Here is a 10,245-nt window from a genome sequence, read left to right as displayed (position 1 = left end):
GTAAAAAACTGAAGAATTGGAAGTGACATCATTATGTAAGGGCAATACTGTAGGAGTCACCCAAGTTGAACATTGCCCCAACATAATGACATCACTTCCGAGTTTCCATTGTAAGTGACGTCAAGTGATGGTACGATTCCAGTGCACCTGTCCCTATGCCACAATTCCTCTTAGTGGGCTGGTGGCTGTGGTTGGCAACCCTTTCAGCCAGGGCTGGGGAACATTGTGTCCCATCAGCCAGACTGTAATGCTTGCTGCCATATATTTTATAAAATTATGTCATAAGAGACCAAGGAATAAACTTTACTTAACACTGGACGAGAATTTTCATTTTTTTCTTTTAAAAATACAACTCTCATATATTGATATATAAGTATGCAAAAAAAACCTCATTTAGGTTTAGCAGGTTCTCTGAATCCCCAGCTTTCATTTTTTTAAAAAGTCTCCAGGGCCTTCCTTTGCATAAATATGTTGTGTTCTTTATATCTCTGTGAAAGAAAGTGCTAGATGCTTACTTTTTAAACAAATGAAAGCTGGGGATTCAGAGAACCTGCTAAACCTGTTGTTACAGCAGTGTATTGATTTACCAATATTTTATTGTTGATTTTTTTAAAAAGACATGAAAGTCTGGTGGGGTGCCACTTCCAGTGTGGGGAAAAAGTGATGCTGTGTGAACATATCATTTCATGTACAATTCGTACACAGATGGGTGGCAGAGACAGGCATGGGGGGCGGGTTAGCATCAACCCTCCCCAATAGCCAGCTGCAGCCCCACTGGCCCAGGAATGCTACCCTTCCACCCCAGCAGTCTTGTGTGTATCAATGGACCCCACCCCCGTTTTCATCCCTAAGCATGTGCTCATTTTTTATCTTTTTAAAAATTCAGCGGTGAGATCAGTATATCGATGTAAGCATGCACAAAAAATAAAGGGGTGTGTATGCTCTGATGCCACCAATGACAACACTAATGACCACAGCACCCTTCCTTGAAAATCCTGGTTATTTAAGGCACGTGTTGAAGAAATTGACTTCACAACTGTGAAAATGCAGAGAGGGCAAATGTGCAGAAGAGCCGTGCCCAAATGAATTCCAGCATTTGTAGATTGTGTCAAGAAAATCAGGAGTAAGTAAAGCATGCAGAAAAGCCCAATTTATATCCTGCCTCTCCAGAAACCTTTTCTAACACGTCACTTTAGTGACCTAACCTTGAATCTGGAATTTAGATGCCTCTTTTCCACTAATCAAGAAGATTTAATTTGCAGATTGTATAAGTATAAAAGGTTCCACAAGCTGCAACTCAGATTTTATTGCCAAGGCATGACCTGGGTCTTTACATCATCTAACATATAGCATTACTAAGACTTTCAAATGTCAGTTGCATCACCTTTTGATACACTTCTAGAACTGAATAGATACCATACCATACCAAAACCTCTATTTGCAAAAGGCACCACTAGGAATTTTTGTCATCCAGCTGAATTTGTTCACTTTTACTACTGGCACACAGGACTCCTGGCATTTACTTGTTAACTTTACTTGTTTCCACACTAACCATTTAGTTTGGAATACACACCATTTGTTCACTCAGCTTTTCTAGAAAATCCAGATGATATAAGCTTGCGGCATTCAATGTCTGCTGTGTTGTGGTTTTGCTCCCCTTACCTGATTTATGATAACTTTTAACTTTCTTAAAATGCCATTGCTGTATTACCGTATGCAGTGTGGAATGGTATGATACTCCTGAGGCTTCTCTGGACGGCTATTCTGCTCCTTTCTCTCTCTCTCTCTCTCTCTTTTTTAGCCCCTTCCACTGATCAGCTGAATTCATTACTACTAATTTCTAAGCTGTAACATTCCAGAAGCAATCTTTAACCATTTCTTGCCTCCCAGTGTGTATGGGGGGGGGGCAGCACTTGAAGTTGTACTGAAACTGTGCTTTTAATTTTTTGCTGCATTTTTCCTTCTTTGTTGTACAACTTCTGCTTATAATTTATTTATCTAAGTATTAATACCCCACTGTTATTCTCCGGAGAGACCCAAAGTACACGATTCTAAGGACATTTTCTGAGGCATAAACACAAATGACTAAAATGGGCCTCACTTCTGAGTAGAACAGCTTAGGCTTGCTTCCAAAGTGGTATACAACATTATTGCCCACTTCTGTCTTTTATTTTCACAGCAACTGTATGAGGTTAGGCGGAGAGAGAGAGTGACTTGCCCAAGGGCACTCAATGAGCTTCCATGACAGAGTAGGGATCCAGCCCTGGGTTCATAATAATCACCTATATATCTAATTCTGAAGATGCCCCTGTGTGTGGATACCTAAATCCACGCATCGGGGGCACCTGGGAGGGAGGGAGATTTTTGTGCACACTTGGTATGGTCCCCAGGTGTGCACAAAAATCTTAAAACACGGCAAAAATACCAGGGGGATACTTAAATCCCCCCCAAAAGTGACAGAGCGTCCCCTGCGCATGCGCAGGGAACGCTCTGCGAACTCCCTCGCCGCCGCCGCCGCTGCTTCAGAGGGGGTGGAGGGGAGAAAAAATTGCAGCGAGGCCCGAGCGGCAAGCCAATCTGGCCTCGCTTCGGAGACGTGGGGGGGGGGAAGAGCAGCGTGGCCTGAACACGGGGGAGGAACTGGCGGGATGGGGGATAACTTACCTCCTCCTCCTGCTTCCTCCTCTGCCTCATGTGTGGAGGTCCCTCCGCCCCTTGTAATTATCTATTTTGTTGCCCTCCTTAATTAACTCAGAGCCAGGAAATCCCCACATTCCTATATGCTACAGTAATTTCTTTGGTATTCCTCTCTGCTGGCTCCCATGACTGTCACAGCTCCACCAGACAAAGGGCGGTTGTAGTCTCATCCCCTCTGCTTGGTCAGAGGCTGACAGCTCCATTTTTTCTGTGGAACCTCAGCATGTTTCCTTGTCACAAAGGTGCATCCCTCTAATGCCTTAACTTATATTATTTTCTCTGGACTTTTTGCCCCCTATTGTTCCACTGTTTTTCCCTGGGCATAAGTGCTGCCTTCTATATTATCACCCTTTGGTCAAGCTGACCCAGCTCAGCAGACTGGGGATAGGTTAAACCCCTTCTCTTCAATTGTATTTTGACTTTTAACTTTTTTTTAAATCTCAGAACTCTCTCACACGCTTTCCTTTCCCCTTCTTTAAATCCCAGCTCTCCCCTCCTTCTCCTGCAATAGTGTTCATGCTCAGCCAGCAACTTGACTTTCTCTTTTTTCTCTTCCCATTTAACTCCCAGGGATACACACATCCTTCTAGACACAGCAATTTCATTATTCTTGCTCTTCAGTGCCTTTCAATTCCTGTACCCCTACATTTCCCTAAATAAGCTCTAAACCTGGTAGCATGGAGATTTGGGAGTGCAACAGCAGCCATTTTCTTGAGGGGAACAGATTTCTGTTGTCTGAAGTTGTAATTATAGGAGATCTCCTGTTCCCCCAGAGATTGACAAGCCTAGCTATGGCTTATTCCACTGCATTTATAACAGTCCTGTGCCACTTTCACCTGCTTTTGGTGTAGATCTTTCTGTCTGGGACATTTGCCAATACTAAAGCTTCCCTTTGGTTTAGGCAGTCTTTTACAGTGCAATCCTAAACAGGCCCCCTTAGAATCCTACTGAAATCTATTCAATGGGGCTTACTCAGGCCCGTAGCTAACATGGGGCCCACGGGGCCCGGCCCCCTTGTGGTTCTTCTGGGCCCCCTCCCTCCAGGGCTGCCCCCAAAGTGCTCCAACTTACCACCTGCACTGTACTTCCATTTAATTAGCTGGCGGGCCCCCCCAAGGCCCCCTCCCAAAGAATTCCCTAGCTACGGGGCTGGGCTTACTCCCAGATCGTACTGCAGTTTTTAAAAAGTGGCTGTCTGATGAGGCTTTACAAATAGCAGAGGAAAGAAGGAAAGCGAAAGGCAAAGGCGAAAAGGAAAGATTTACCCAACTGAATGCAGATTTCCAGAGAACAGCAAGGAGAGATAAGGAGGCCTTCCTGAATGAACAGTGCAAAGTAATAGAGGAAAACAATGGAATGGGAAGGACTAGAGATCTCTTCAAGAAAACTGGAGAAATCAAGGGAGCGTTCCATGCAAAGCTGGCCATGATAAAGGACAAAAACGGTAGGGACCTAACAGAAGCAGAAGAGATTAGGAAAAGATGGCAAGAATACACAAAAGAACTATACAAGAAAGACCTCGATGTCCTTGACAACCACGACGGTATAATCACTGACCTCGAGCCAGACATCCTGGAATGTGAAGTGAAATGGGCCTTAGAAAGCATTGCTAACAACAAAGCTAGTGGAGGTGATGGTATTCCAGCTGAACTATTCAAAGTCTTAGAAGATGATGCTGTTAAAGTGCTACACTCAATTTGCCAGCAAATTTGGAAAACGCAACAGTGGCCACAGGATTGGAAAAGATCAGTATACATTCCAATCCCAAAGAAGGGCAATGCCAAGGAATGTTCAAACTATCGCACAATTGCACTCATATCACACGCTAGCAAGGTCATGCTCAAGATCCTACAAGCTAGGCTTCAACAGTACGTGGATAGAGAACTGCCAGAAGTACAAGCTGGGTTTCGAAGAGGTAGAGGAACTAGAGATCAAATTGCCAACATTCGCTGGATTATGGAGAAAGCAAGAGAGTACCAGAAAAATATCTACTTCTGCTTCATTGACTATGCTAAAGCTTTTGACTGTGTGGATCACAACAAACTATGGCAGGTCCTTAAAGAGATGGGAGTACCAGACCACCTCACATGTCTCTTGAGAAACCTGTATAAGGGCCAAGAAGCGACAGTTAGAACCGGATATGGAACAACTGATTGGTTTAGCATAGGAAAAGGAGTACGACAAGGATGTATATTGTCACCTTGCTTATTTAATATATATGCAGAGTACATCATGCGAAATGCTGGCCTGGATGAATCACAAGCGGGAATTAAGATTGCTGGGGAAAAGATCAACAACCTCAGATATGCAGACGATACCACTCTAATGGCAGAAAGTGAAGAGGACCTAAAGAGCCTCTTGCTCAGGGTAAAAGAGGAGAGCGCAAAAGTGGGCTTGAAGCTCAACATCAAAAAAACTAAGATCATGGCATCCGGCCCCATCACTCCTTGGCAAATAGAAGGGGAAGTCGTGGAAGTAGTGACAGACTTCACGTTCCTGGGATCCCAGATCACCGCAGACTGTGACAGCAGCCATGAAATTAAAAGATTTCCTTGGGAGGAAAGTGATGGCGAACCTAAACAGCATGATAAAAAGTAGAGACATCACCCTGCCAACAAAAGTCCGCATGGTCAAAGCAATGGTATTCCCAGTAGTCATGTATGGCTGTGAGAGTTGGACTATAAGGAAGGCCGAGCGCCGAAGAATAGATTCTTTTGAACTATGGTGCTGGAGGAGACTCTTGAGAGTCCCTTGGACTGCAAGAAGAACAAATCAGTCAATCCTCAAAGAAATCAACCCTGACTGTTCCCTGGAAGGCCAGATAATGAAACTGAAGCTCAAATACTTTGGCCACCAAATGAGAAGGGAGCACTCACTGGAGAAGACCCTGATGCTGGGAAAGATTGAAGGTCAAAGAAGAAGGGAACGGCAAAGGATGAGATGCTTAGACAGTGTCATCGATGCAAAGAACATGAAATTGAGCAAACTTCAGAGGACGGCGGAAGACAGGAGGGCCTGGCGGGATCTGGTCCATGGGGTCGCGAAGAGTCCAACTCAACTGTGCGACTGAACAGCAACAACAACCCCAGTGAACTGTTTTCTAGCCTCATTCTCTATCTTGCATATATTTACTGTATACGCCATAGTAAAACCAGTCTTTCAGTAATCTGGATCTCAATCTTTCTGATTTCCCTGACATATACTACAAGATCTTTAATAAATGATTGATGCAGCTCACCAGATTCATGGGTTTATGTTAGCAGCTTTAAATCAATCACACATTTCTTTACGTTTTCTCCTTACTTGAAGGTCTGGTGGAGAATATGTGCCTTTCATATGGAATATTTATTCTGTAGAGCACAGCATGCTTCAGATTTATTAATCAAAACTTCAATTTTCCCCTCTCTGCATTGTCATCAAACTGCCACATGAAGAATTTGTGCTGACTGAAGGTTCTCATCTTTCTTATCTGCACCATTTGCAATGCAGTACAACTCCAATTTTCTTTCTACCTCAATTTCTCTGCAGCATTTCTTTCAAATGTTATATTTTCTGGAGGCTTTGCTTTACTATTTGACTTTCTGTTATAAATTTTATAAAATGACATCACAGGACACTGAAATGTGGAATAAACAAACTTTATTTAAAACTGTGTAGTCTTAGAACAACCTGATGCAAAAATGGCTGCTGCCCTACTTGTAGGTTTTATATTCTTACTGATGTCCCCCAAAACTGCTTCCCTCCATGCACTCATTCACAGGATGCTTTGGTTCCTGTTATCACTGTTCAGGTGTAGCTTCAATTGCCTTTCTATGGTCAAATGACCATTGTACATGGTATCCTATCCTGAATACATTTGCACTGATGAGGACTAATAATGGCCCTGAACGTATCTTGTCTGCTTTAGGCTGCAATCCTAAGAACATTTTCCTGGAAGTAAACCCTCATTCAATAAAATAGGACTTACTTCTGAGTAGGCATGCTTAGGCTTGATCCCTGCATCTATTTGTAATGCTCTCCTACACAGAGGCCCTGTCCACATGAGGGGTTTTGGGCAGGGAGTGGGCCGGATCGGGGCCGGAGCAAACGGGCGCGATCCCACTGCAACATCTGGGCAGTGTTGCGCACCCGTCCCCGATCCGGCCCTTCCCCCGAAGAGACGCATCAAAAATGAACCACCTACCGAGGTGGTTCATCCACGATGGCCGCATCAAGGCCGACCGTGGGATCGCCAGCCCGTCTTTCTGCCGGCGCATCCCCGGCTCCTGCCTGAACTGCGCATGCTCAGACATGCACAGTTCGGCAGTCTCCCGTTCCCCTCCGTCGCTTCCCCCGGCATCTGATCGTGCCGGGGAGGGAATGCGCCGCGGCTCAGGGGATCAATGTGATCCCGCCACGGCGTGTTTCTTTTGGTGCAGCTTTCAAAAGCCGTGCTTCAGCCCATCCCTTCCCCCCACCCCCGGGTGGCAGGGGCCAGAGTTGATCAGTCTAAGCTCATCAAAGGACAGATTAGAGTATCATTGCATAGGATTGTACTGTTAGTGTCAGCTGGAACAAAATGGTACCAGAACCTACTTGGCTATGAAAGTAAAGCACAAGTTATGGCAAACCCTTCCTTGCTAAATCACCCTCAAGGAATTATAGCGATTACAAGAGAGGCCAGCTGGTGGTTACTGCTCATAACAGGCCTTAATAGCTTTGAGAAGGCAGGTCAGTCCCTGCCAGTCCACTGGTGGCAACAGATGGTGAAAAAAGCTCCTGCCAGCCAGTTTCTAAATAGTTATTGAGGTTTTGTAGATTATCTCCGATAATTCTGCAGACAGATTCATACTTTGCTTTGTGAACTCAGGTATGAAAAGTACCAAAATGTGAATGGCAAGATGTGTTAGAGTTGTCAGCAATTATGGATGGTGTGCATGAGTGTAAAAGGGCAGGGTTAATTGCAGAGTCTAATTGCCACATCTATCTTAAAGGCAGCCAAACCTTTCCATTTAATGGCATGTACAGCATTTAAAATTGATAGCACTTCATGTGTGTTTTTCTATATATTAACTCATGTACTTTATAAGAACAGCTGTTTATTGTGTAGGTTGACTGGGACTGAAATGCTGCACAAGCAGTCCATGGAACAGCAAAGAACCTGTGAAGATGATTCACAAATACAGAGGCCACCTTCTTTTCTGCAGTAAGACCAGAGGTCATTTCGGGGGGGATCGCGGGGGATCGCAGTTCCCCGGGTGAGGTACGGAGGGGCGGGGCACATGACAAAGCCCTGCCCCTTGCTTCCGGCCACCCCGCTTCCAGCCCTCATTCAGCCAGGAGGAGGCAGGAGAAGAGGGAGGGTAAGTTGCTTCCTCCCTGCCTCTCCCCACCCCTGCCTGCCTGGGGCCAGGGAGGGCCTTCGCGGGGCTTCCTTGCACTCCCGCCGGCCTTGCAGGTCCACCGCCGGGCCCCTCATGGGGCTCGGCAGTGGAGCTGCAAGGCCGGCGGCGGCGGCCGGGACCGTTGGGGGCAGGGTGTGTGGCCTTATGACACACTTCCGGTGATGTCAGGGTGTGTGGCATATGCTAATGAGTTATGCTAATGAGTCCCCCTAGCTCTTTTTCTACGAAATGACCCCTGATAAGACTCCTATCCATTTGACATATACAGTGTAGGTAGAAATTCATCAGGGAAAGCTTTACTCATCACCACGATCTCTGTGCTGGGAGAAATGTTGGGTTTTTGCCTGTCATGAAGCTTTTAATACCTGGAAAAGATGGCAACAATGTTCCCTCTAAGCTCCACAGTGTTGTGAGCAAAAATTCTACCTTGTGAGTGAAAAAAGGTAGTAGCATTAAAGTTCTGAGCTAGTCTATATTTGACTATCGCATAAATTAGAAGATTATTTCCATAACTTTGTAAAAATCTCAGAATGAATTCTTTTAAACTATATTTAAACGATGTTTTAACAATAATTTAAGCATTATAAGAGAAAACAGAATCAGTCAAATTTCATTACAGAAAATATTGTCCTCTATGGGGGTAGACCATGCCTTCGGAGAACAGGTCTACCCGCCCCAGTCCACTATATTCGTAGACCTGTCCTTGGACCGTCACCCTGCACTGAGCCTTAGAAAACATACCAGTGGGGGGGGGGACCTCTTGCAGTCTTTGGGTTTTTTTTAGTGAAATATGACAAATTTACAGGTCAAGTATAACAGAGGTTGAACAATCACTGTCAGAACCCTGCCTAACCTAACCTGCCCAAACTACTTATTTATTCAAATATTTATATCCCCCTTTTACTGTGACTCAAGGCATCTTACAAATAGTACTGAAAAGCATAATAGGAGTGTGAAAAAAATAATTTTCCTCAGCTCCATTTTAGCCTATGGGGACCATTATAGTCAATGGGGCCCATAGGCTATAAAAGAGAATTGATTTGGGGGTATCTGGGGCTCCGGGGGCATGTTTTTTGAGGTAGAGGCACCAAATTTGCAACATAGCTGCTGGTGCCTCTCTTCAACCCCCCCCCCAAGTTTAAAAAAGATTGGACCAGGGGTCCAATTCTATGGGCCCCAGACTTAGGTGCCCCTATCCAATGAAGGGGAAACGCTCTTGAGCTGGAAGCTAAGTTGTCTGAGCAGCTAGCTAAAATGTTGTGTGCCAGCACCCCCTAGCACAGCTTAGAGGGAACACAGCTAAGAAGGAACACAATCCCAAAGACTGCCACCCTGAGCTAGGAAGCATTATGCTGATAATGGAATATGACTGGCTCACTGAACTCAGTAGGTGTTTACTTCTGAGGAAAAATACATAGAATTTGGCCATTGATGTTTCAAGTTTGAAGGAACAGATGAAATTGTTCTTGCCCTGCTGTCCCTGCAGTGGGTGAAGAAGCCCAAAAAAAGACCTCATGCAGCAGGAGACAGGTGTTCCAATCTTCCAAGACAGGAGGAGAAGTTCCTTTCAGGTTCTGAAGACTAATTGTCCTGTTTCTGGGTGCGTTCAGACGGTGGATTTACAACGGTACAGGTGCCGATTCCAACCGGTGTACTTACCGGCATTCACTCCGCGAACATCTGCCTCCTGTCCCTAACTGTTATAAAGCCCTTTAAACCATTGTACTCTGCCACTAGGTCCCCAAGTGGTGGTATCCTGAGTACAACGGTTGTAATCGGTTAACCCCGCCGTCTGATCATTCTCCAACGTTGAGAAACAACTTCCGTTCCCCGCTTGTGAAAGCTGCCCGAGGCTTTCGCTTTGCGCCCGCCATTTTTTTAAAAGTAGGCGATGTGCGCTTGGGTGAAGCTTCGCCCCAGACCCGGCAGATCCTCAAGCAACACCTCCCCTCCTCCTAGGCGCCCCTGCAACTTTTCCCCCTCTTTTTCCTGCGCCGGGAGAAGCAGCCGAGGCTGCAGACCCTGCCGCCCGCTCTGGCTGGCTCCCTCCTGCGCCGCCCGCGCAGCAGCCCCCGGGCAGGGGACCGAACAGCACACCACACAATCGCCTCTCCGTGACATCTTCGATGACACCCACCTGGGAGACGCGGCGGGGGGAGAGGGA

The sequence above is a fragment of the Gekko japonicus genome, unplaced genomic scaffold (assembly GCF_001447785.1).
Source record: "Gekko japonicus isolate JY-2015 unplaced genomic scaffold, Gekko_japonicus_V1.1 scaffold228, whole genome shotgun sequence".
NCBI lineage: Eukaryota > Metazoa > Chordata > Lepidosauria > Squamata > Gekkonidae > Gekko > Gekko japonicus.
The sequence above is the reverse complement of the archived record's forward strand: the minus strand, read 5'-3'. Positions refer to the sequence as shown.